The 24,124-nt window shown below is 46.3% G+C and overlaps 1 protein-coding gene across 1 annotated transcript in view; it reads right to left on the bottom strand.

The window, feature by feature from the left end:
- NCALD (neurocalcin delta) overlaps positions 1–21,729 on the bottom strand; it is a 50,089-nt gene extending 28,360 nt beyond the window's left edge. The window contains exon 1 of the mRNA XM_032180965.1: positions 21,602–21,729. The gene's annotated coding sequence lies outside the window, so the exon portion shown is untranslated. The remainder of the gene's footprint in view (positions 1–21,601) is intronic.
- Positions 21,730–24,124: the final 2,395 nt, after the last annotated feature.

A 24,124-nucleotide genomic window follows, 5' to 3' on the forward strand; every position in this document is an offset into this window, starting at 1 on the left:
GCATTTCCTAATTATGTCTCCTGCTACCAATGTTATGAAAATCCTTGAAGCTCCACTGCTTAGAAAGAGCACAAACGCTGAAGAATCAGTCCACTGTTTGTAAAGTGCCATATAAAATCACCATACAAATTACTTGTTCAATAATTAAAGCACATCCTGTTCCACCAAACATGTCTCATATCTTAATGTTCTAATGACTTCACTGGAAAGTCACTTAAATCAGTGAGCAAGGCAGGGATCCTCCTGTGAATTGACAAAGGAATCCTCCCAGAAAGATTAAGAAATGGATAGCTATGCAAATAGATATAAAACTTCTGATTCTCCACTTGCTTTTCTTTATTAAATGAAGGATGTTCCCTGTGAGACTTACAGCTTTTTAATGAACGATCTAGGAAAATGAGACATTCATGAAGAAACAGTATATATTTCATGCAAGGTGCTCTAAAATCTGTCACTTTGTTAAATTTAAATAGGGATGTTTTCACATTAGTCTCCACAGAATGATAAAACAGTCACTTATCAACAGTTTACCACCCAGCACTTGGTAAGATTCATTTGATCTCAATCTAAATGAAAGATGTAACTATCATCATATCAGGAACACAGTTCAAACCCACACATTGTTCATTCATTTGTGATCAGATGGGAACTGGTTTCAGTGAGCTCATAATGAATGATTTGTGAAACCTTTTATCACCATAGCTTGTCGTTCCTCTGATTTTTAAAAGGTTGGCAGTAAAGTTGGCTTTGGAGTTGGTTTCCAAGCACAAAAAAAAAAAAAAAAAAAAAAAAAAAAAAGTTGGAGAGGGGGGAGAAAAGAAACCCCCCACATGACAACTTTGGAAAAAAGCCAGAATTTTCTTGGAAGTTTCCTTGATGAGGGAGTAGGAGTGAGATAGAGCAATATCCTTGATTTTGGCAGCAAACCTTTCTTCTGGCAACTTCATTAAACAGCTATTACCACTTTATGACTTATCAGCAAAGAGTTGGCATTTCTGAGCGTGACTGATGGTCCTCCCTCTGCTAACAAAATTAGAAACATCAATAATTCTTAGATTAATTGCTCAGAAAATTTCCAAGAGGCAAACATTTCCTTATTTTTAGACCCTTGTTTTCTGCTGTAGTCAAAGCAGTCGAGGCCAAAGTTCAACTACATGCACTTCACTTAAAGGATGGGATCCCTTTACTCTGAGATTTATATGTGCACAGAAACTTGTGCATCAATGGGTGGAGGGCATTACATGGTGATCCCCCTATTCCCAGTCCCTGAATAAATTCTGCCTTATCTTACATAATCCTGGAAGCAGTCTTCTTGCTCACATATCTAAATTTCCTTCCAAAGGAGCATGGGGCATGGGCATGTTAGGGCCTCTGACAAGGGGCAAGGAATGTGAGTATTTGGAAAAGGATCTGTGACCCTTGATGCTGGCTCAGCCATAAAGAACAAATGTCTTTCCAAACAAGTTTCGTGTACACTTCTACGGTCACTGCTTAGACTTGCATTTGGAAATCCAACAGTGGGTCTGATTTCTGGCTGGAAGCCTGTTTGGAACTCCTGGAAGCAATCATCACATCTGGAGAGGGGTATTACTAAAGGGGTTAACCTCAGTGGAACAGCTACAGGCATTTAGCACCTGGAAAGCAGCAGATTAGCAAAAGTGTGAGAGGGCCACAAGCTGTGTCACAGTCTGAATTAGACACTTTGGGATTACAGATTTTACATAGGTATTGTGCGAAGGATCAGGACAGCAAGGCCAGAATTAGACTGGATAGTTTACAAAAAAACATTTTCCCAATCATGATTATATATCTCTGTACTTCTCAGCTGCCCATGTGAGTTTGTTCTGACTTGCAGACCTTATGTGGTCTCATCTTGGGGAGGGTCTCTGTCAGGGAGCATAGTGACAGGACAAAGGGGGATGGCTTTAAATTAAAAGAGGGGAGATTTAGATTAGATAAAAGGAAGAGATTCTTTACAATGAGGGTGGTGAGGCCCTGGCACAGGCTGCCCAGAGAAGCTGTGGCTGCCCCATCCCTGGAGGTGCTCAAGGCCAGGCTGGATGGGGCTTTGGGCAGCCTGGGCTGGTGAGAGGTGTCCCTGCACATGGCAGGGGGATGGAATGAAAAGTCCTTTAAGGTCCCTTCCTACCAAAAGCTTTCTCTGATCCTGTGATCTTCATTTTAGAGGAGGCAGATGATACACAGAAGATAGGCACAATATATAGGGACAGATGTGTGTGGAACCCACTGAATTTTGAAGATTTTGGGGTTCTGGCAAGACCTGATTTCACTTAATTATTTCTTGGCACAATTGACTTCAGCTGATGAACTGGGCAAGGCTGGAGGAGATTGGCAAACAAATGGGAGACTGTGGGGAATGTATATTTCAAGGTGTGACCTCGTTCTACCACAGACTATACTTCTTTAATGATTTATCCATATATATTCAACCTGTAACACTCGCAAGCGTATGTGAAAAGTGCGTTCTACTTTTTTACTGGTACATAAATTAGTCTAATAAAAACATTATCTCCTTTACAACTCTCTTATACTCTTAGACCTTCATGGTTAGGGCAGATATTTCCATGCACACTTGTGTTCACTTGTCTAATTCTTGACTGGTGACAGTAAGGTATAGCAGGAAGAAATGAAGGTGGCAGCTCCTGAAGAGGTCTAAACACAGACATCCCACAGCTAAGCAGATGCTCAGTTTTGCCAACACATTATCAACTAAAAGGTTCAAGTTACAACCCTATGCAAATCTGCAGGGCAGTTTTTTCCTTTTACCCCAAGGCAGAAGGCTGTCAGGGCTGGGCTGCCTAAGCCAAGCATGTAAAAATGACTGGAGCACGTACCTCCAAATGCTCTCTGCACAGGGCAGCACACGAAGCCTTACACTGAGCAGAGTATGGGCTGGAATCACCAGCACGGACATCTGATATTTTGCAGATTTCATCTAGAAGCCAGTTTTATTATTCGTTAAATAAATATCAGCACTTTCAAGCACAGGTTTAAAGTGGGTCCAAATAAACAAGGATGCTCAGGAAAGATTAGGTAACTCAGGGTTATTATTAAATTATTTTTTCTTGAGAATGTGAGTGAGAAACTTAAAGAAAGTAGCATCTGTATATAGTAGCTGAACCGGAGAAAAGATGAAAGAAGCTACATTTTAGAGACTAAAATCCTACATTCAACAGTGTTTGATATCGTGTCCTAGTAAGGATAATTCTGACTCATTTCTGAGCCATTTTCTATATAATATGATGAATTAACTACATACTAATGATCAATGAGATGAAAGAATAATTATTTAATTTTGTATAACCTTACTGTATTACATATATACACACTACACACAAAACACAGACTGTTTTTTCCAATACTGTTGCCAAACTTCACACCCAAATTTAAGCAAAGCAAGTAAATGATGTACAAAGGGTCAAAAATTTTATCACTGAACTCAGCAATATGTTGCTTCCTAAAACAATGCAACACATTAACTAAAACAAAAAGAATTATTCTGTTGATTTTTCTGCTGCACAAGTCTGTCTCAGTGGATTACCACTCTTTTCTCCATTGAATGGCTGCTCGGGAAATCACTTTTTCATCTAGGATTTCTCCATCTCTTATGTTTTCTAAACCCACTCATTTACAAAGCTAGCTGATAACAAAAACAAAGTTAATTAATGTTAGACTGGAAAGCATCTGGAATATCTTATTCACAGCAGAAAATCAGGTTCCTTGATGAGATCATCTTCCAGAAACACACCGAGACCCTACTTAAAGATGCATGGAAATCACCACAGAACAAGAATGTTTGGCTGCACCTGCTTTCCAGGAATGATGCACAGGTTGAATTGCCTGAAACAGGAATCTCCCCAGGTATTTCTTGATGTTCACAGACCCATACCTGAGTAAATGGGTAAAGCTGAACTTACAGGACAGTAATAAGTCTTTTTGTACACTCACACATATACATGCTCAAGCTATTTCGGGAGGAGAGCCGTGGTGCAATGCAGGGGAGGTTCCATTGATTTGCAAACAAAGGCTTTCTCTGTGTTTAAGGAAGAGCTGAATAACAGGCTCAGGGATGCACACCTTTTGAATCATAAGTAAATTCTTCCTCTCCAAAGTGATCTTATTCACAAAGAGATCTCACTCTAGAATTTCTGCAACAATTTTCCACAGCATGTCACAAAAATGAAGAATAAAGGAAAGCCAGATCTCACCGTATTAATGTATATGCTCTGATTATACAAATATAGATGCAAGCTAAAAGGTATGAGAAATGAAAGCACAGATCACTCAAATTTTAATTTTTCCAGGTGTTTGACTTTGAAAATTCACCATTATATTTTAATATAATATGCATGTGTGTATACGTACATACAGTATATATAAATATATCTGTGTATGACATTGCATTCAATAATATGGAAACTTGCATGCTCTGCCAGAAGAGGACAAAACAAGGGACCTAGGGACCTCCCTATAAGGTCTTTGCTGGATAAGTTAAAACAAGCCAGAGAAGGGAGCGGGCTGCAGGAGTGGGTTGCCAAACAGAACGACAAGTGCTTTGAGGAGAGAACTGAACGGCTCCTCCACATCTAGCAATGGGATTTGATAGGATAGATCTGAGTTCAGCCATCAAAGCTGCTTTGCACAGAACTGACTGCACCTTCACATGCCCTTGGAGCTGCAGGTCTGCCGAGCTGCTGCAGAGAGAGATGTGGTCAGGCATGCGTGGAGTGCGAAGCAGATGCTGGAAGCTGGGTGCGTGCCTCTCTTCCATGACAGCAAATGAAAAATTAAGTAAAGGATTGCCTAAAAATGTTCTGCCCACTCAATGGACCCTTTCTCAGTTCCTTGCTTTCTCCAGGGATGTTACATTTCTGGTCTATATAAGCAATATTATTTCTGTCCTATATTAATTCAGCCAAGTTTGGTAGCATGGCATTAATTTTTGGCACAATTTTTTAGGGTAAGTCTGTCGCAAAGTACTATTCATGTAGAAAAAATCAGTTCCCAAGGCCCAGAGCTCATGCCTTCTGTGAGATGGGCTCACTGCCACTGGGGGAATGACACTGCCTCTGAAAAACAGGTGAACTGATAAAGTGCAGGGAAATGAGAGTTTTGGGTAGTGCACTGTAGGCATGAAATGAGAGGGGACACATTTAATTACACAAATTAAAAATAATTTGTCTACAAATTATTTTGTAGACAAAAGCAGCTTTTACAGCAGGAAAATGGATTGCAACGTAGCAAAATAATTGTGTGGCCAAAAATAAACAGAAAAACATGCCATTTAGCCTTTGCATGGTGTGAGCAGCCTGCTCCCCAGGCAGCTGCTCACTGCCCACCCAGAAGCAGCGGTGCCATGGGGATGCTGCAAGCACCGCATCGGAGCAGAGACTGTGAGAAGCTGCTGTATGCTGACCACACCTCTCTCACTGTTGGATTTTCCATAAATATTGACCCTGACCCAAACCTTTTACTTTAGCATCTTCTTTTCCATCTGGGGTTTCAGTGAGAATCCCATGCTGGATCTCCCTCCATAGGCTGCTCTCTAATTTGGAGGAAAAGTTGGGATTGTCCTTTGCCCTTTTTTTACAAAAGCTTTAAATCAGTACCAGTTACATGGAAGGGTTTGATAAAAGGTTTTGTGTGATCAGAAGGAAAGAGAAGAGCAGAGGAATTCAGCCCTATATTTGGGTTTCTCTATCCAGAGATATCTGATAAAGAGATCTTCTGTACTGTGACACACATGATAACTTTATCTAAATAAACAGGAATATATGAAGAACAGCCTGTTTGAGACCAAGCAAAATTTTTTCCCTAGGAAAACTGATAAACAATACTTTTTATTTTTTTATTTTTATTTTTTTCTTCTACTGAAGACTTTTCATATGTCAGCTGTACTTTGACGAATGGAATAAGACCATAATTAAACATCTGCTCTTTCACTCCTATTAATGACTGTAGAATAGCCAGAATATTCTGAAGGTTGTGGCCATGGTAACAGACACTAGCTTAGAAAAAAGGAAATATCTGCAGTTATAATTCAACATAAAGATTGCTCATCTCCTTCCCAGAGCTGGAAGTTTGCAATCAGAGCCTTGATGAGGGCTCTGGTCCCTCTGCTATGATTTCTTCATATGTATGTGGCACATTTATTGCGAGAAACTACCGTTTATAAGAGCATGGTGTGGCTAAAGTATCAATCTCATTTTTATTTGAAGGAAGAAAAACTGCTGGTTTTGGGCAATGGATGGGAGCAATTGCTGTTAAATGCTTTTGTAGAAAATGGCAAAGCATTGTGGTGAAAGAGGGCCTGATCTTCCCTAACTGTACTTGTTTGGGTTCCTTAGGTCAGTGAAGCAGTAGCTGCTTACACCAGAGTGAATCCCAGTGTCTGAAAGCACTGTTCCTGGAGGATCCTGAAGATCTGAGCCTGGAGATCTCCTTGGGTTGATCGAGGAAGAACTGACAGAACTGATGAACCACCCCTGCCCTTAACAAACCTGTTCACTGCCCAGATACCTCCAGTGTCTCCTATTATGCTCTCCTGCCTGGGGAATGTGGGTCAAATGCTTTGCATCTCCACCTGGCATCCCACCACACACTGTTTCTACCTAACATGTTTCTACCTAACTGCCTGATATCATAAAGAAATTGCTCCTCTTTGAAAAGCACACACCGTGAAATGTCTAGAAGGGCTGAAAATAAACAGACAAAGGAAGGTGTGGGGAGCTGGTACTGGTGAACCCAGCTAAAAACACCAACTTGTAATTTTGGAGGCTTCCTGAAAACCTGGTCTGAGGCTCACACCTAGAACTGGTGTGAACCTCAAGTAAGTAGGTAGTAACAGCTTTCTGTACGGGTAATAGCCAGGGACAGGATGGGAGTGCCCGAAAATATTATATTTTTTGTGTGATTTGCCTTTGAACTGCAGTGTGCTGTAAGCACTCATGCAGCACAAACAGAACTAATATGTTTGGATTTAAGTCATATAGAAGTGATATGTATTTGCTCCTGGTGGGTTTCATGATAACAAGGTTCCACAATCAGCTAGCTATAGATGCTTTTGGTACATGTTTTGCAGCATCATATATTTAGGCCTTCGTAAAGGAAGACAACATAACCAACACAATAATTTCTTTTTGACCTGATTGATTACAGCTCCCAATTAACATTCAAATAAGACATACAGAGTACATTGTGAATCTGGAATGTAAATATTACCTTTCAAAATATGAAGAAAATTAAATATGAGGCAAAGTTCGGCACAGCTTGCAAACTTTCCTAGCATGGCCAAGATCAATAAAGCTACTGCCACCAACATTACATGGACTTCATGCCTGTGGTTTTCAACAACGCCATCCTTGTAGCATGGCCAGATGAAGAATTTAATTCAGTTAAGTTACATAAGAAACTCCACCCCGCTAACAACACCAGGCAGCTTGATCATGGGTGAAAATCAGTGGCCCGTTAAGACCTGAGATGTTTTTGTGGGGGGACTCTTGATGGCCTCCTTGCACAGCTGCCCCATGCACACACAGCCACCCCTTTCCCGGTGGAGCCATTCCCATCTCTCAGGCTGCAGTGATGGACAAGGCCAAAGGTTCCTCTGCTGAGGTCTGAGCTGTCATCGGGCTGTAGTGCTCAGCTTTTGAGGTTTCCTTATCAGCTGCAAAATCTCTCCCAGAATTGCTGCCACAGGAGGCCTGTGGATATTGAGCAATCCCTGGCCACCATCCGACCTCGTGCCGTGCTTTACCTCAAAGCACGTACAAAGGTCTTCAAGCCCAGAGAGGTGTCTGCCCAGGACCACCATGTCACAGGCTGTGAGGCCCTGGCACGTGCCCAGAGCAGGGCTGGGGTTGTTTAGTCTGGAGAGGAGGAGGCTCAGGGGAGACCTCATTGCTCTCTATAGATACCTGAAAGGAAGGTGTGGGGAGCTGGGGGTCAGCCTCTTCTCACAGGTAACCAGTGATAGGACTAGAGGGAATGGCCTCAAGTTGTGCCAGGGGAGGTTCAGGTTGGAAATGAGGAGAGATTTCTTCTCAGAAAGAGCAGCCAGGCACTGGGACGGGTTGCCCAGGGAGGTGGTGGAGTCACCGTCCCTGGGGGTGTTTGAGGAGAGGTTGGACGTGGTGCTTGGGGACATGGTTCAGTGGGTGACATTGATGGCAGCATGATGGTTGGACCAGGTGATCTTGGGGTCTTTTCAACCTTAATGACTCTCTGAGTCTATGCTGTCTCCCTCTTGTTCCTGATCCCACTTCTTGCTGCAGTGGCCCACAGCAATGAGCATCTCCTGTGCCGCCAGTGCTCAGAGCACCCCAGTTTCCAGACCAGTAAGAGACCCAGGGCCCCAGGGCAGGGGGATGCAGGCCTCCTGTTTTGTACGGCCTTTCATGTGTGCTGCTGAGAGCGATGGCAGATGCTCGTGCCCAGAGGGACAGGAGTTTTAGTGCTGCTCTATTTCCTTCCCTGCAAGATTTGCTTTCAGAGGAGGAGGTCAGAGGCAGGGAGCCGCTACCTGAGGGAGGGCTTTCTTGTCTGCTCCTCCAAAGTGCTGGAAATCTAATGGAGTGGAGTGCACCATGAAGCCTCACTTCACTGGAGCTTTTATCTTTCAAAATTAGGTTAGCAAATTTATTGCTACAGTAGCTTAATCTCAGAGTGCATTATCTGTACACATGATGGACTGGAATATGAACTAATTCTGTCAATAAAGTGACTGCTTGAATCTTGATTGCCAGATACAAGGAATTCAGTCTTTCCTTTGAGATGCTAAGTAGCTGCAGGCTGCTACGGTCCCCTCCCCTTGCTTTTGGTTCAGATGCTTCCTACATACAATTTTTCTTGGAGAGGAGAGGAGAGGAGAGGAGAGGAGAGGAGAGGAGAGGAGAGGAGAGGAGAGGAGAGGAGAGGAGAGGAGAGGAGAGGAGAGGAGAGGAGAGGAGAGGAGAGGAGAGGAGAGGAGAGGAGAGGAGAGGAGAGGAGAGGAGAGGAGAGGAGAGGAGAGGAGAGATTTGTCTCCAGGCTCTTGACTGTGCACTGCAGCTCAGGAGGTGTCCATTTTAGTATCAAGCTCTCCACATTACTTATCTACAAAAGGCAGGGGGAATCCCGCTCCAGATTCAGAAACCCGAATGTAGCTGTCTCCATGCAAGCTGTGGAAGGCCAGTCAATGCCACTGCTGGAGTCTGGAGGATGGCTGAGCAAACCCCACATTCATTGCCTGATTTCAGGCAGAAGCAGAAATATCAGAGGCTGGTTCCACACGGCCTCCGTTTGCTCGACATCCAGTGTCAAATTAAATTATATCATTTGTTGTCGTGGAGCTCCTTCGATTTAGCAAAAAGAGCTGGAAAATGCAGCTTCATGCCAATTAAAGCCTTTTCTGCCTGACTGCTCTGTTCAGCAGGCAAATCCTCAAATCAATCGTTCTTCAGGCTGTACCAGGACAACTGCCCACCAAGAGAGTTAAATGAAGTCTGGAGTGTCATGGGGGTTTCTGGTCCTTGGTTTTAGATCAGCTTAGATTTGGGCAAAGGGGGAAGAATTGTCAGCCATCCCTCCACATGCAAAGGTGATAGCTTGCTCTTAGGGTCAGAGTATGCTCTAATGTTAATAATAATAATAAAAAATATACCACTCAGGGAACAGCCTTAACTAAAGACTGAATTATTTTTTCTGAATTTTATTTTATTTTATTTTATTTTATTTTATTTTATTTTATTTTATTTTATTTTATTTTATTTTATTTATTTTATTTTATTTTATTTTATTTTATTTTATTTTATTTTATTTTATTTTATTTTATTTTATTTTATTTTATCTTATTTTATTTTATCTTATTTTATTTTATCTTATTTTATTTTATTATTATTTTTTAAGGGAGAATCATTCAGTTCTCATTTGAACAGCACATTCAGAACTTGGTGATAACATAGACACCCGAAACCTGAACTGTTCAAAGGAAGGAGGGCAAGAACTAATTTCTCAGTCATCAAAAGGGCAGCCAAAGATTCAATAATCTCTCCTGTCTTGTTTGAGCCTAAAAGAGATGGAGCTCTGTTCTCTGGTTTGCGGGTTGTCACCAAGTCCTCCAAAAGTCTCTAAAGCCTTTGGCACAAAGAAGAAAGGAAGACAGTCAGATCTTTGTGGGGAAGTGCCTGGAGATGCTGGGGGAGAATCTCACAGTCTTAATTGAAGAACTAGCAGGAATGTTGTTTTAGGACTACGGGATATTTATAGTCTCACCCATTTTGAATGTAAAGGGTACAAACATCAGTTTTGCTATTCCTCTGCAGGCCAAGATCTGAGCAACACAGGCCAGAGCACAAAAGAATTTTCACCCCATTCCAAATTCCTATAAAAAAATGTACTAAGCCTGAATAATGAGTTTAGTCATTTGAATCATGAATTTGGCTTTATAAGCCGCTGGGAGACTGAAGCAGAGCAAAACATGTCTGCTAACACCCCGACTTGAGCACCACAATTGGCAAGTCCTGCTGAAGAGGGATCTCAGAGCGAAGTTGTAGAAATGTGAGAGGTTAGAACTGAAGTTTCTTGGCAGAACGGACCTTATATGGAAACCTCACAGAAAGTCCTCTGCACTGGCTCACAAACCAGCACATAAGCTCGCGTTTCTAATAGATATATAAATGGATATACGCAGAGGTTAATTCAAAACCACTTAGAGAAAATCAAAGTAAATTGTCCCCTGCTGGGGGACGTGCCAGACAGAATCTGACAGATGTTTCCTCTTCCAGGGTAATGGGTTGAATTGAAAGGGGAAATCTCAGGTGGAAGATGGTTACAATGGAGCTCTTCAGAGAGGAGCCTCCCGATGGATCTCGTTGAGCATTTTTGTTAATAACCATGACGCATAATCTCAGAGCAGTGCCTTTGCTGATGACACCAAGGCAGGAGGCACCATTAGGTGGAGAGACAGGCTATCACTCAAGAAAAATGGGGTAATTTTAACACCGGAATAGTGCAAATTAGAAAGCGCAATTTCTGAGGGACCACCTGGAAGAATTCACACTTTTAACTAGAAATGATGTAATGGGAGGAAGACCTGAGGTTCTTATGCAGCCAGCAGGGAACTATAAAGCACCAGAGTGATCAGACCCAAAGGAGGCAAATGCCACTTCCTAACGAACCTGCTGGGATCGATCTGGTGAGCCCAGGGAGTGGAAGCATCACTGCCATTGATGAAAACACAGCGGGGTGTACAAGGGTTTGGTGATACCAGGACTCACCTGGACCTCTGTAGTGCATGGAGAGGGAATTGGCATGCCCTGGAAAGGGAGCCAGGCCCACGGGGGATGAGAGAAGGGCTGCTAGGCTAAATAAGGGAATGGAAAGCCTGCACTCTCCGAGGAGACCAGAAGCACTCGGCTGTTTAGCCTAGCTAAAGAAAGGCCAAGAGGGGATATGGTTGTAATCTATAAATACATCAGAGGGGGTAAATACTAGGGAAGGAGAAAAGCTATTTAAACTGAAGGACAATGCTGGCACAGGAACAAATGGGTATAAACTAGCCATGAATAAAGTTTGGCTGGGAATGAGAAGCAAATCTCTAACCACTGGAGTAGCGAAGTCTGTGGAACAGCCTTCTCCTAAGATCACAAGACAAAAGGCCTAGCTCATGTGAAAACAGAGCCTGAAAAATGCATGACTTGGGCTTACATAGCATCATTACCTGCACCAGGCTGGATGCCTCAGGAGGTCCCCTCCTGCCTGTCCTTCTCTGGAAGAGAAATGGTATCTTAAAAGGTGAGTGTGCTTCTCATGTGAGGGAGCATAAAGGGTGTCCAAGAGGAGATCCAAAGGCAGAAAAGTGTTTACAATACCCCTGCCCATCCCTGCAGTGTGCAATCTCCCCCACAGCACTTCACATAAAGTGGTGCAGCAGGAATCTGAGTGCAGGGCTATGCGAGCAGGTAACTGAGAGCCAGGGTGCAGCAGACAGGTCAAGAGGAGCTGTGTCAATTCAGCATTAGGGAGCATTACAAGCAGCAATACAGTTATCACAATAAATTAATTGAAATTACGGTCTAGAAGTAGCCTCAATAAAACTCACAGCTAGCTGGGTTTAACCTTGGGGTCAAGAGGCTGTACAGAATGTGCTGTCCAAATCTGTGAAATAATAAGCTTTTGGTTTTCTTGGAAAGGGGACCACGTGCCCAGTTTCCATTCAGTATTGATGGGGCAGATGGCTACTGTATTTTTTAAGTCAGTTCAGGTTTTCTACAAAGCTTTTCTTCCTCAATGTGATCCCTTCCTCTCCTATAGGCAACACAATAACACAGCTTTTTCATCTAAGATCTCTGATGGCCCTACTAGGATTGTGGCACCTGCATTGCAGTGTTGACTGAAGCAATGCACAGGAAAGGATTTTCTAAAGCACCTCTGTGGCTTTTTGTTATCAGCTGGTCCTGTGCTCCTGGACCACTTGGGGTCAGGTTTTGAAGATCCCAAGGAGCTGATCGGTTCCTGGGGCTGCACCCACAGGGACTCTCAAGGGGACCAGGCACAGGATGGACACTCCTCAGATGCTGTACGACTCTACCAGGGCTCAGAGGCTGTTGGCTCGTACAACTCCCCACCTCACCCACCATGAGAGACGGCCTCTCTGCCTATCACCCATCACCTGGCCACACGGGGCTGCTCGTCTCTCACAGCCACAGTTTGCTCAGCTGCGTGCTCTGCATCCCTGCTCTGCCCCAGCACCACATCACCTCTGCATCTTCACAACCCCCTATTGCTCCACAGGCCAAAAATGTCCCTCAGCTATTCACATCTGGGAACTACTTCCTAGGTAGTTATAGTAATTAAACAGCAATTAGCAGCATGACAAGGACGTCAGCAAAATGACATGATGTTCACAGTTCGATGTGTCTTCTCTTGATGTTTCAAGTTATTATAAATGACAGATTTAGGGAGAGCTGCCACTGCGGTAAGTAGCACGGATCCTTGGGGTGCTGCAGGGTACAGGAGGTGTTCCGCTCTGCTTTTTAGCTACAGGGTGCTTCTGTGCACAAAGACAAGAAGTTAACCTGCATGCAATTTGTCAGCTGCCTGCCCAACAGGGAGGAACAGAGCTGGAGGATGCCACCTTGGACTGGGTGTTATCTTTTTCTCTCTGTGAAACTGTCTGCCCAAGCTGACAATAAATAAAAGCAGTAAGCAATAAAGCACAAAACAGTGGTGAATGACACCTAAGTACTTCGCTTTGTAAGATGAACCCTGGCCCTGCACGTGCTGCGTGGGGCTGCAGAGGGAGAGGAGCTCTGCTGTGCCCTGCTCTCTGCAGGGCAAGGGAAACCAGTTGGAGAGGACACAGGCAGACCTCACCAGTTTCCTCGGGGCAGGAAAAAATATCTGAGAATAGATACCACGATACCTAACAAATTAATCTGACACCGGTTTCTCTCGGGGGACGTGTAACGTCGTTAAGCACTGTTCCCATCAGAAGCCCCAAACCTAATTAGTTTATGTAACTGCATTAGGTGGAGAGGGTGCATGGTGCTGCTAGTCGCTTAGTGGGAGCGTGGCGTGGATCTTCCTTTTGCCCACTTACAATTAAAGTGATCTTTGTATATTAGATTTGACGTCTCGTAATGAAATACAACGAAGATTCCTGGAGCAAATTGCGTTTTTGTCAATATGGGTAGATAATTTTAAGGAGTCTTTTATTGATTGGAGGAGGAGCGGTCTCAGAAATAATGTGCTCAAATGGATGTGAGAAAGCATCCAGCTCGCAGCAGCCCTGCAGGTGAAGGCACATCCCACAGCAGCCAGTTCCCATCGGTGCCAGGAGCCTGAAGACAGAGGCTCAAAACTGGTGGAGAGGGGATTTCAGACATGACTTGGGGAGAAAAGCCTGTCACCATATTGTCCGTGTGGACAAATTTAGCATGCTCTGAAATCTCAATCGAAACTACCCACCAGCAGGTTCAGACGAGCAGCTTGGATCAGCGAGGAGTAGTGAGGGGGGACGCGGACAACGCCGATCCACAGTGGGAAGATCGAGGCAGAAAGCAGAAGATGGCCCAGAACAATGAAGGCAAAGACTGCCGGAGCACTCAGACACTTGAATGGGCTTTTATTAGCAGATGAAACGACTGTGCTTTGAAACAGGAGCACATTCTGGTTAAGAAATGAACAAAGTCAAGGAACTGTACATTAGAGCCAGATGCTTAGTGGGACTAGAAATTTAAGGAAGTTTTTTCTTTTTTTTTCTTTTTTTTTTTTTTTTTTTCTGATGACTCCTGGAAGAAAAGCTTGTTTTCAGTTTTCTTTCAGAAAGAAATGTTTCCCATTGTTGAGCTGTCGTTCAGAAAGACATTTCAGCTGTACTACAAAGAGCAGCTGTGTGGCTGTGCACGCACGGCAGGCTGCGCCGGGCACGTCTTTAATTACACCTCCCCTTCCGTGAGTTCACCGGGAGACAACTGCTCAGGGCTAATAAGGATTAAAAAACACTCAGTGACTCTGAAAAATGTCTTAATGCTTGTCTTCCTAAATCCCCTGCATTATTTGGGGCAATATGAGCACCACAATTTCTGTTTGGAAGTGGAAGGGAAAACTTTGCAGTTTCATGTGGGCACGCTCACGTTTTGGGGTCCTGCTTTGGCAAATGGCACAGCCTGAAATACAGCCCAGCAATGTTTGGCTTTGATGTAAAGCTGGAAATAATATCAAAGGGTGCTACTGCGTGACAGCTCCCATGAAAGGGCCTGACAAGACATCACGGTCATGGTCCCGTGTGCCTGACTGGGACTTGTCTGAGGTTACAGGTGGGTCGGTGGGGGGGTTTGGATGAGGACCCCAGCCTGACAAGTCCCGGTACTGGGTGGCACAGCCCACCTCATGATGCTCCAAGGCCAAAAATGCAACTGTAGGATACAAAAAAATAGAAACACTGGGGGAAAACATCACCCAGACATTGTCTTTGCTTTCCGTCTCTTCCAACACTCAGGTTTTACGACGAGAGCACTCAGACATCTCTTGGCCAGGGCAAGCTATGAAATGCTTCAAAGCAGGATGGAGGTGATGCTGGGGGAAATTTTGGGAGCTGCAGGGCAGTTAAGCGGCACACAGGGCTCACTGCAGGCAAGGTGGGGTTTAAAACCCAGATATTAGGTACAGTAGGGCGTTGGAAACATGGGTCATGCTGATCTCTGAGAGGGTTAATACAGATGATAACAATTTACTCATTCTGGAGGAATTGGAGAGCAGGAGGGGTGTAGTACGGGATATCCACATCTGCAATTTTCACGTCTTTAAAATAAATGCATTGTGAACTGAAAATGCTTTAAAACTGAACCAGGTGGGATGCTCTGTGTGAGAGGCTCGAGCTGCCAGCCTGGGGGTTGTGCCCTTGAGGGTGGGCTCCTGCTGGTAGCAGCCAGAGCTCCCAGCTCCCCCAGCACCAGGTTTCAGGAACACTGCTTTTCTATTTTTAAGGGCTTTTCCAAGAATTTCCACCTCATTACACCTGACGGCATACACCACATCACCTGCAATTACAAAGCAAATGCATCTGGGAGCATTCCTCAGCACAGGGGCTGACTGACAGGGAAATCCCCTCTTCCTTGCTGATGAACACCCTCACCTTCCTGAATGCCAGGACCCGGGGGAAGCAAGTTATTACCTCGTAGGAAAGAGGAGTTGGAAGGGGATTGGGATCTAGGCTCTAAATCATGTGGGATGTGCTCTGCCAGCACCTCTGGCTCTGTGCTGGACATGCTGAGGCTCTGAGGGGTGAGCCCTCTGTGGGCTCAGCCTTTACCAGCACCGAGCACGGAAGGCTTGGGTGATTCATCCCAAAAAACACAGAGACAGCTGAGGTGTGTGAATTTAGCAGCAGCATCTGTCCAAGCAGCGGGTGGCTGCTCCGGGCACGGCCACCCTGGTGCCTGCTGACTTTTGCCATGACTCTGGGGCAGCTCCTGAAGCTTGCCCCGAGGAGCACCGCTGAGGGATGTCACAAAAAGGCTGACACGATTGCTTTAGGTGCTGGGAATCACCACCTGCCCTGCGGTGTCCCACAGGCATCCCGTTGCAGCTCAGTATTTGCTCGTGCAGACACACGAGAGCCTGCAGCTGTCCGGCCCCGGCCGCAGGTCCCCTCCTCTCCCAGCCCCAGCCATTCCTCTGGTTAAAAAAATTGTTATTTCGGGCGAGAAATGGATAATGGGAGCAGCACTGGAAAAGCACGGGGAATTCAGCAAACAAAAGAAAAGCTGCTATTTCGGAAAAGGCCTCGAACTGGGAACCGTGGTTTGGTTTAACCCCTTCTCTGCCACCCTGCACTGAACACCGTCCACGAGCACGGATGGAGCTGAGCGCAGGGAAAGGATTTTACTGCAGGTTCCCAGCATGGGAGCAAGGCCACAGCGAGCTCATAGCTAAGGCACAGCAAAATATCAGCAAAAATACACTTTTAAATTAAACTTTGAATTAATTGAAGTGGGAAACGGGCGGTGGAGCCGCTGTTGTGGTGCTGCTGGAGGAGAAGCAGCTCAGGTCTGAGCTCCTGCTTTCAGCTCCTCATTTCTCAATTCTCAAAGAAGAGCTAAATTCGTTTTGGGAAGAAAACTCTGAACGCATGAAAAACCTGCACCCTAAATCTCCCATTCCAGGGGAAGTAGGAGAAAATAAAAGGCTGTTTTGTTCAGGAGATCAGTTCCTCTTTCCACCACCTCTGACATTCCCAAGTCCCAGGGCTTCTGCTTTCACATGGCTCCGCTTCTCTTCTCCTATTTTAGAGGTGGCGAGCAAGACCTCCTTTGCAGGAGTCCCTCAGCTCCTTCAGCGAGCCTTTACAGCAGAGGTAACAGCATGTGGATGGGATTTCTGCAGCAGTGCCTGCGCTCCTGAATCACCAGACGGTCCCACACAGGCTTCTGAATGCTGTGGGGTCTAACAGCACGTGCTGTCTGACACTACTTGAAGCTCAGATTGGGGATTTTGATCAAAGAAACCATCCAACACAGCAAGGAAGAGCTCAAATTCTGATCCTGCAGTCCACTTTAAGCAGTAAAATCAGAGAAAGTGAAGAGTCCCACGTCGAATCAGTGTTCAAGCACCGCGGTTAGACTGGAAGATGCATCCTTGGTGCTGCAAGTCTGCACTCTCCCTGTTCACGTGAGCCTGTGAAACAACTCCGCAGAAATGCAGGCTGCTTTAGTAGGGTCAGAGCGATTCTATCTGAAAAACCCCACACAAGACAAACAGCCCTGAATAGGACATTGACGGGCAGGTCCAGAGGACAACAGGCAGTGTTTCTGCTGAGATATAATTGCTCTAATTGGACCTGGGCTGGCTAAAATGGTAAAGTTAGAGAGGGCTGTGCAATCAGGCTGCCATTCTGCACAAAAGAATAGTGTTGTGATAGGAAGCATGCAGCAGTCGGGGGAATAATCAGCAGCTTTGTGCTCGCCTCCCCCTGGCATCTGGGGTTTGCCGCGAGGAGCGTTTGCGCAGCGGGAGCAGAGCTCTCTGATGGAGCTACAAGTGCTCAGGGCAGGATGGCTGCAGCCTCCCCGGGTGAAATTGGGCACTTAGACGGATTGCATCCCTTGTGCTTTGGTAATCTGGGACCGTCAGCAAGGAGAGGAGCTGGCTGTGATGCTTTCCCCGTCCCTCCTGCCACAGGGCAGTTCAGGAAGAGCAAATCTGCCTTATTTCATCCTTCCTCACAAAACTGCCTTCCCAGCTTGTGCTGGTGCTGTGATGCTGATGCTTCGCACCCAAAATGCAGGCGATGGGGCAACGCCTGCCCCTGCAGCACGGCCGGGTGGGTTGGGTGCAGAAGGTGGCCCTTGGCATGGGAAAAGGGGCCATAAGGACCCTCCTTAGCAGGACCCTGAAGGACAGCTGGGGAGAGGGAACCACCAAACAAGCCTCACACTCAGCTTCTGCCTCCTCTCAGCTGTGCTTTGTGCATCACGAGCTCTGCTCCGCACGCTGCCTTGTCCGATGTCCCAGCAAGGTGGTGGGAAGAACTTGCCAGGGATGGTGCTCTCCCTCGGGGTGTGTGTTTCCAGGAAAATAGGAAGGGGGTTCTCGGCATGAGCCCAATTACAAGGAGGTTGCGCTTGTTTCCAGCTAATATATCTATGATAAGCCAGAGATCATCAGCAGCATTATAATAAGAGCTTAAGGATTGACATCAGAGAGATTTATGCAGCTAAAACTTTGTACAACGCTGCGAACGGGAGCAGCAAAACACCTTGAATTAACGAAAGGGGAGAAACAGAGCTAAGCCAAACCCCAACGAGAGGGAGCATTACTGAGAATTTCAGGCTTTGGGCAAATTCCAAGCAGCATTTCAGCCCCAAGTGTGAGCTTCTTGGCTTTTCTGGGCGTAAAACAGATCCTTACATTATCTTCGTGTCATTTTGTGGCTGCAAGCAGTTCGGCAGCTATCAGCGCAGCCAGACCGAAATTCAGCAGAACAGGATCTGAGCACTTCAGCTCTTAATGATTAGAAGTTTCTGTGGAAATGAATCTTACAAAAAAAAAAAAAAGAAAGAAAAAAAAGAAGTTCATTAGAAAGTCAACGGCGTGTTGAGGCCGCAGAGTGGTCACAGGACGGAGAGGAACTTTGCAGCTCCACGCTTTGCACCTTCAGGAGCTCAGCGTTTGGCGGAGCCCTACGAAGGGCAGCTTCTTCTTCGCGGCGCTCCCGCTGGGAAATACCGCGTTCAGCAATTCCTGAATTACAGTTTCTAATTATATTTCCGTACTGTAATGCTGTCTGAAATGCAGATTTGATGACAGAATAATTCGATCCATGTAAAATAATTACGAAATTACTGTTTCTCCAACCCCAGCTCATCCTCCCTGCCATTTAAGAAGACAAATTTAACAGCAGCAAGAGCGCAGCCAAAACAGAGTCTATTTTTCAAGCTGCTATCTGACTGGAGCTGTCTGCGTAGACGTTGGCTCGCCAGGGAAAGTTATTTCCAAGAGATGGCCACCAACACGTCCCAGAGCGAGGATTCCTGCGCTTGAGCTCGGGACCAGCCGTGGGGTCAACTTCTATCCTGCATTCGGAGCACCACACGCCTGGCATCTGGGTTTAATTGCGACAGCGACTGCTGATTGCAGCGCCAGCCCTCTGCTGCCGCTCAGCCATCATTTAAACCAGTTGTTGCTCGAGTCGAGGCAGGACATTAAATTAGCACAACGTAATGGTTCTGAGCAGGGTGGAAACCAACTTCTGCAGCGCGTCATTTAAGAGCCTGAAACTCAATACAGCTACAGCAGTTCCCGCTGTTTGACAATTCTCCCCACAGGGGGGATTTTATTCCCCCCCAAAACACCGCCTTGAGTAGCATCTGGGGCCTGTAAGATGACAGCAGAAACCTCCTTGGTCTGAGAAATGCGAGAAGGAGTCAGTGATCTGTGCTGCAAGTGGTGTGTTTTTTTTTTTTTTAAGATTTTTTTTTTAAGGTTTTATTATGCTCCTAGCCTAAATTTAGATTGTCATTGCCCATCAACTCAACCAGATCAAGGTAGAGCACACCGAGGGCCTGAGCGTGTTGTTATTACTGGGCTGGAGGCATCAGCAGCTTGAGCCTGTTTTTAATTTCCCCGGCTGCATCCAGTTGTGAGCAGTGACTCGAGGAGCTCTCAGCCTGGTTTTCAGGCAAGGTCCCCCCTAGGTGAAGTGCTCCAACACTGGAGCTGAGCGCTCTGCTTCCTTGGAAATCCACACGCTACCACGGTAAAACCCAAGCGTTTGGTCAAAGAGATTGGTACGGAGCTGACCAACGAAACCAGAGCACAAAATCAGCAGAAAGAAGTGCACGGACCCAAAGCCACTCTCACTTCCCTTCCTGTGCCGTCCCCACGCATTGCAGTCTCCAGCACCTGCGAGCTGCCTCGCTGACCGTCACGGCCACCCTGTCCCCAGGCTCCTAGGGGACAGTGGGGTGCCCAGAGCCCCCCAGAGGGGATGGAGCCAGGCAGGACAAACCCTCTGGGTGTTTTTGGGGTGCCTGCAGGCTGGCAGGGGGCACAGACCGTGACCACAGTGAAATAAGGGCAGCCCGGAGGGAAGGCGGGCATGGGATGCTGTCAGCTGCACCTACGAGGAGCGAGTGGGGATTTCTCACGCATTGATGCATTGGCATCAGGCGAAGAATTTAATAAACACGATTCAAAACATTTCAGTCTCCAAAACATCGATCATTCGGACACACGAGTTATGTTGGAAAGAGCAGATAACGCCAAGTGAGACGGTTCAAGGGTTTGAGCTGCATTTATCCTTGCGGGTCTGCTAGGAGTGCCAAACCCAGAGCACTAAGCCATAACTTTCCTTGCAGAAGTGCCTTAAGTTTTAATCTCCGCCTTGGCTCCCTTTCTGAATCCCTTATTTCTGCTGCACTTAGTGACATCAGGATCATTCTTACACTTTTTTTCCCTTTTTCATCTTTTATTGCACCGTATTTTAAATTGGCAGCTCCGTAGTCATTTCGGAGTGGCAGCTGCCTTTAGCAAATCATTACCATTATCAATAAACCCTTTGAACTTTGGGAGGAAGGGAACAGGAGTATTTAATTAGCGCAGATAAGAACGGTCTAACGTACTTTTCCAGGAAATAACGCACACGAGGCTTCGTCGGCAGCCTGTTCTCAAGGCGAGCACGGAGATGGTCACACGCAGACAAACTCCGTCTGCGGCACTCAACTTCAGCAACCCTGCAATCTCCTGCTCCAGAGCAGCCTCCTCTGAGCCACTGTAACAGACAGCCGAGCTCCCTTTTTATAAGAAAACACCCAAACAGCATTTCGTTCTTCAATCGCCATGGTGCTGCTCAGCCTGCGGCTCCTTTTTTAACTCTGCTAACCACGCTGCACCCCCAGCAGAATAAATACGGACGGGAAAGCCGTGCTTGAGAGAGAAAGGGTCAAAACGCCGAAGCCGCTGGTTCTCCTGGCATACTGCGGGTGGCTTTTCAGGAAGCTCCCCATCCGTCCCTCCCGCCAGGACAGGCAGCACGAGCCGTGTCCGTGAACAAAGCTGGTTTACGGCCGCCAACTCGGGGAGCTGCTCCCAGCAGCATCTGTCGCGGGCTTTCCGCTGCCTGCACACGCTGGGGACAAAACCGCCCGGATTGGGCAGCATTAAAAAAAATTACCCAAGTTCCAGCAGAGGTACAGGGCTGGGTAGATGCTCAGAGCAGCAACATAGCCAGGCAATATTTCTTTGGACCCCCGGATGGGTTAGCCTGGGATTACTCACGTTCATCTATATTCCTAGGGTGTCACACGAGAACAATATCATTTTATTCCGCTTTCACGGATCATTAATCTAAATTTAACTCTGCTCAGCCGTCTGCACGCAGAATTAGCAACTGGAAGCTGCTTTGCATTTATCTGATAGCGCCGGGCTTGTTCATCAAGGCAAACTTCCAGCCAAAACAAACAAGTGAAAGAAATACCGGTCACGATAAACTGCTTTTTATCCCCCTTTCTTTTTTTTTTTTTTTTTTTTTTTTTTAAAAAAAGGACAAATAAAAGGAGGAGGGGGAAATACCTGAGGAGAACATAAAGCAAAGGGTTACCTCACACTGCAGAAATGCAAGTTTTTAATAGTCCATGCTCTGGCAGCCCCTGAGAAACAGCAGCAGCGGCGGCGGCGGCGGCGGGGATAAATCCAGCATCCACTAGGTTCTCACAAGGCTTTGGCTGCGCGGCCGAAACCACAGGCTCTGCCTCCAGCTGACGTCAAAGTGGCTGTCACATGGCCAGATGAAAGCCAAGAGAGCATTGGTTGTCGTGGCAACCCCAGCACTGCTCCGAAATTATTTCAATAGGTCATCTGTCACACGGGGCGCGCATCCCAACCAGCACGGGCGGCCCGAGCACCCGGGGCTCCCGCGGCTCGGCCGGCCGGGGCTCGGCCCCGTACTGCACCGATGGGGAACGTGTCCCCGCTAGAAAATGCACCTCCCTCTTCCTCTTCCTCCTGCATCCCCACATGCAGCAGAAAAAAAAAGAAAAAAAAAAGAAAACAAGCCACAAAAGTTTTCTGCCTGGTGCACCCACGCGATGGGGCATCCGCATACGGGGTGCCTCGGTTATGTGCGGCCACCGGGACATCCCGAGACATGGACAAAGCAGCTCCCAGCTCCACCTGGCCCCAGACACCCCCCCAACCTTCACCTAGCCCCCAAATAACTGGAAAATGCTTTGAGAATACGTGGGCTGCCTGGAAGGACAGACAGGCAGAGTGAAACGCGGTGCGCATCTTTCCGCCGCCTCGCGGCTTGTCCCTCTCCTCAGAGCGAAGAGGGCACAGGGAGTGGTGGCAATACATCAAGGCAGCCCCAGCTGCCTCAAAACCCTGCCTTAAAAAAGAAAATATTCACGGTTCGCTGCAAAGCCTGTGACAGTTTAGCAGAACAAGGATAATGTGATGGGTTTTTAAAAGCCCGGCGTATGCTACATGTGTTGCATATAACCACATGTGTTAATCCACCACAGAGGGCTGAAGCTGCGTGTCAACACCGACCAATAAAGCCGTCCCATAACAACACACAGATATATTTCTCCATTTAATGGCAATGTTTGTAAAATGCAACAGAAAGTTTGGGATCTCAGTTTAGAAAGAGATCACTCAGGCACCGCATGGTGCGCTACTGCCAAAACTGCTGCTGGGGCAGAGATGTGTGCACATGGGGGGGAATTTAAAGGCTTTAACTCCTTTAAAAGTCCTTTTTGCAAAAACAGATGCTATAAACCTCTGCATTTTATAAGGTGTTTTGCTCAGGCTGGGGGAAGGCACCACCCAGAGATGAAAGCAGCAGAATTCATCCCTTGAAGGCCCCAAAATCCAGCTGAACGTGGCAGAAAAGTGGCTATCCCCTGACTTAGCTTCACTTTTCCGTGATAAATCCCCCAGTGCAAAATCTGTCTCTTTTGTAGTGTCAGTCAGCCAAGTGAGCAGAAAGCAGCGAGATGCTGGCACTGGTTAAAAAAAACACATAAAAAGATATTTAAGGGCTGAAGCCCTCGAAGGAGCAAATGTGTCTATCCACCTGGGCCTGTGCTTCTCACCCTGGTGCAGGAGATGTGTCCGTCCTGCATCCTGGACCTTCCCTCCCTCACCTTCAGCACGAAGGACAGGCTGCTGGAGCCTCAACGAGCACAGTAATGAGTGCCATGATCACAGCACACACATCGCTATCTATAATCTGTATCTGTATCTATATCTGTCTGTATCTATCTAAAACACCCCGAGCAGGCTCGCTTCCAGACATATGCAATAACTTACGCTCGGTTACAGCACTGCAGAGTGGGACCGGGTCCAGCTCTTCATCCCGCTCTTGTTCTGGCTCTGCAGAGCTAACAATAGATAACATTTGTTTGCCCATAAACCGGAATACACACAGCGAGCAGAAATACTATCTGGCTTGGTCTTTGAACCCACAGAAGGCTCAATCTGCCCCGGTATCAGCCAGCAAGGCAACCTTGCCCCCAGAAAGGATCCCCATCACTTTGGCAGCTGGGAATCCACTTGACTTTTCTCTTCCACAAATGATGCTCAGAAAAGTGCTTTGTGCTGCAATCTTCCCTCCCAATATCCATGACATCTACTGCTTTTTAAAATAGAAGGGGGGAAAAAAGAAGAAGCAAGTAGATGTGATTTTAATGTACTCCATTAAAAAAAAAAAAAAAAGCCAATGTGTTTTGCTGGTGACTGCAGTTTGCAGTTTGAGAGAGGGGTAATGTTTCCATTGGCATAAGAAGTACAGATAAAAAAGAGACGGAAACAGGGCTCAGCAAAATGTTGCCGTGTTGACTTCTGCGCTTGTAGAAAAAAACGGGTGGAAAAAACAACCCGCAGGAAAAGACATTTTGGTTGTCATGCAGCTGACACGGCATCACAGGCAAAGGGGGTGCTGAGAGCAAAACAATGAGCACAAGCGGCTCGGCCCACCCCATTCACCGAAGGTGGCCCAGAGAAAGAATTATTGTTCAGGCCAAATCAGGTGGAAGATGGTTTCCCAGGAATGCAGCGCTGTAAGAAAACCCCGTGCTCTCCGTGTATGTGCCTCGGATCTTCAGTGGGGTTATTCCTGCTC

This window comes from Aythya fuligula, chromosome 2 (assembly GCF_009819795.1).
Source record: "Aythya fuligula isolate bAytFul2 chromosome 2, bAytFul2.pri, whole genome shotgun sequence".
Lineage (NCBI taxonomy): Eukaryota > Metazoa > Chordata > Aves > Anseriformes > Anatidae > Aythya > Aythya fuligula.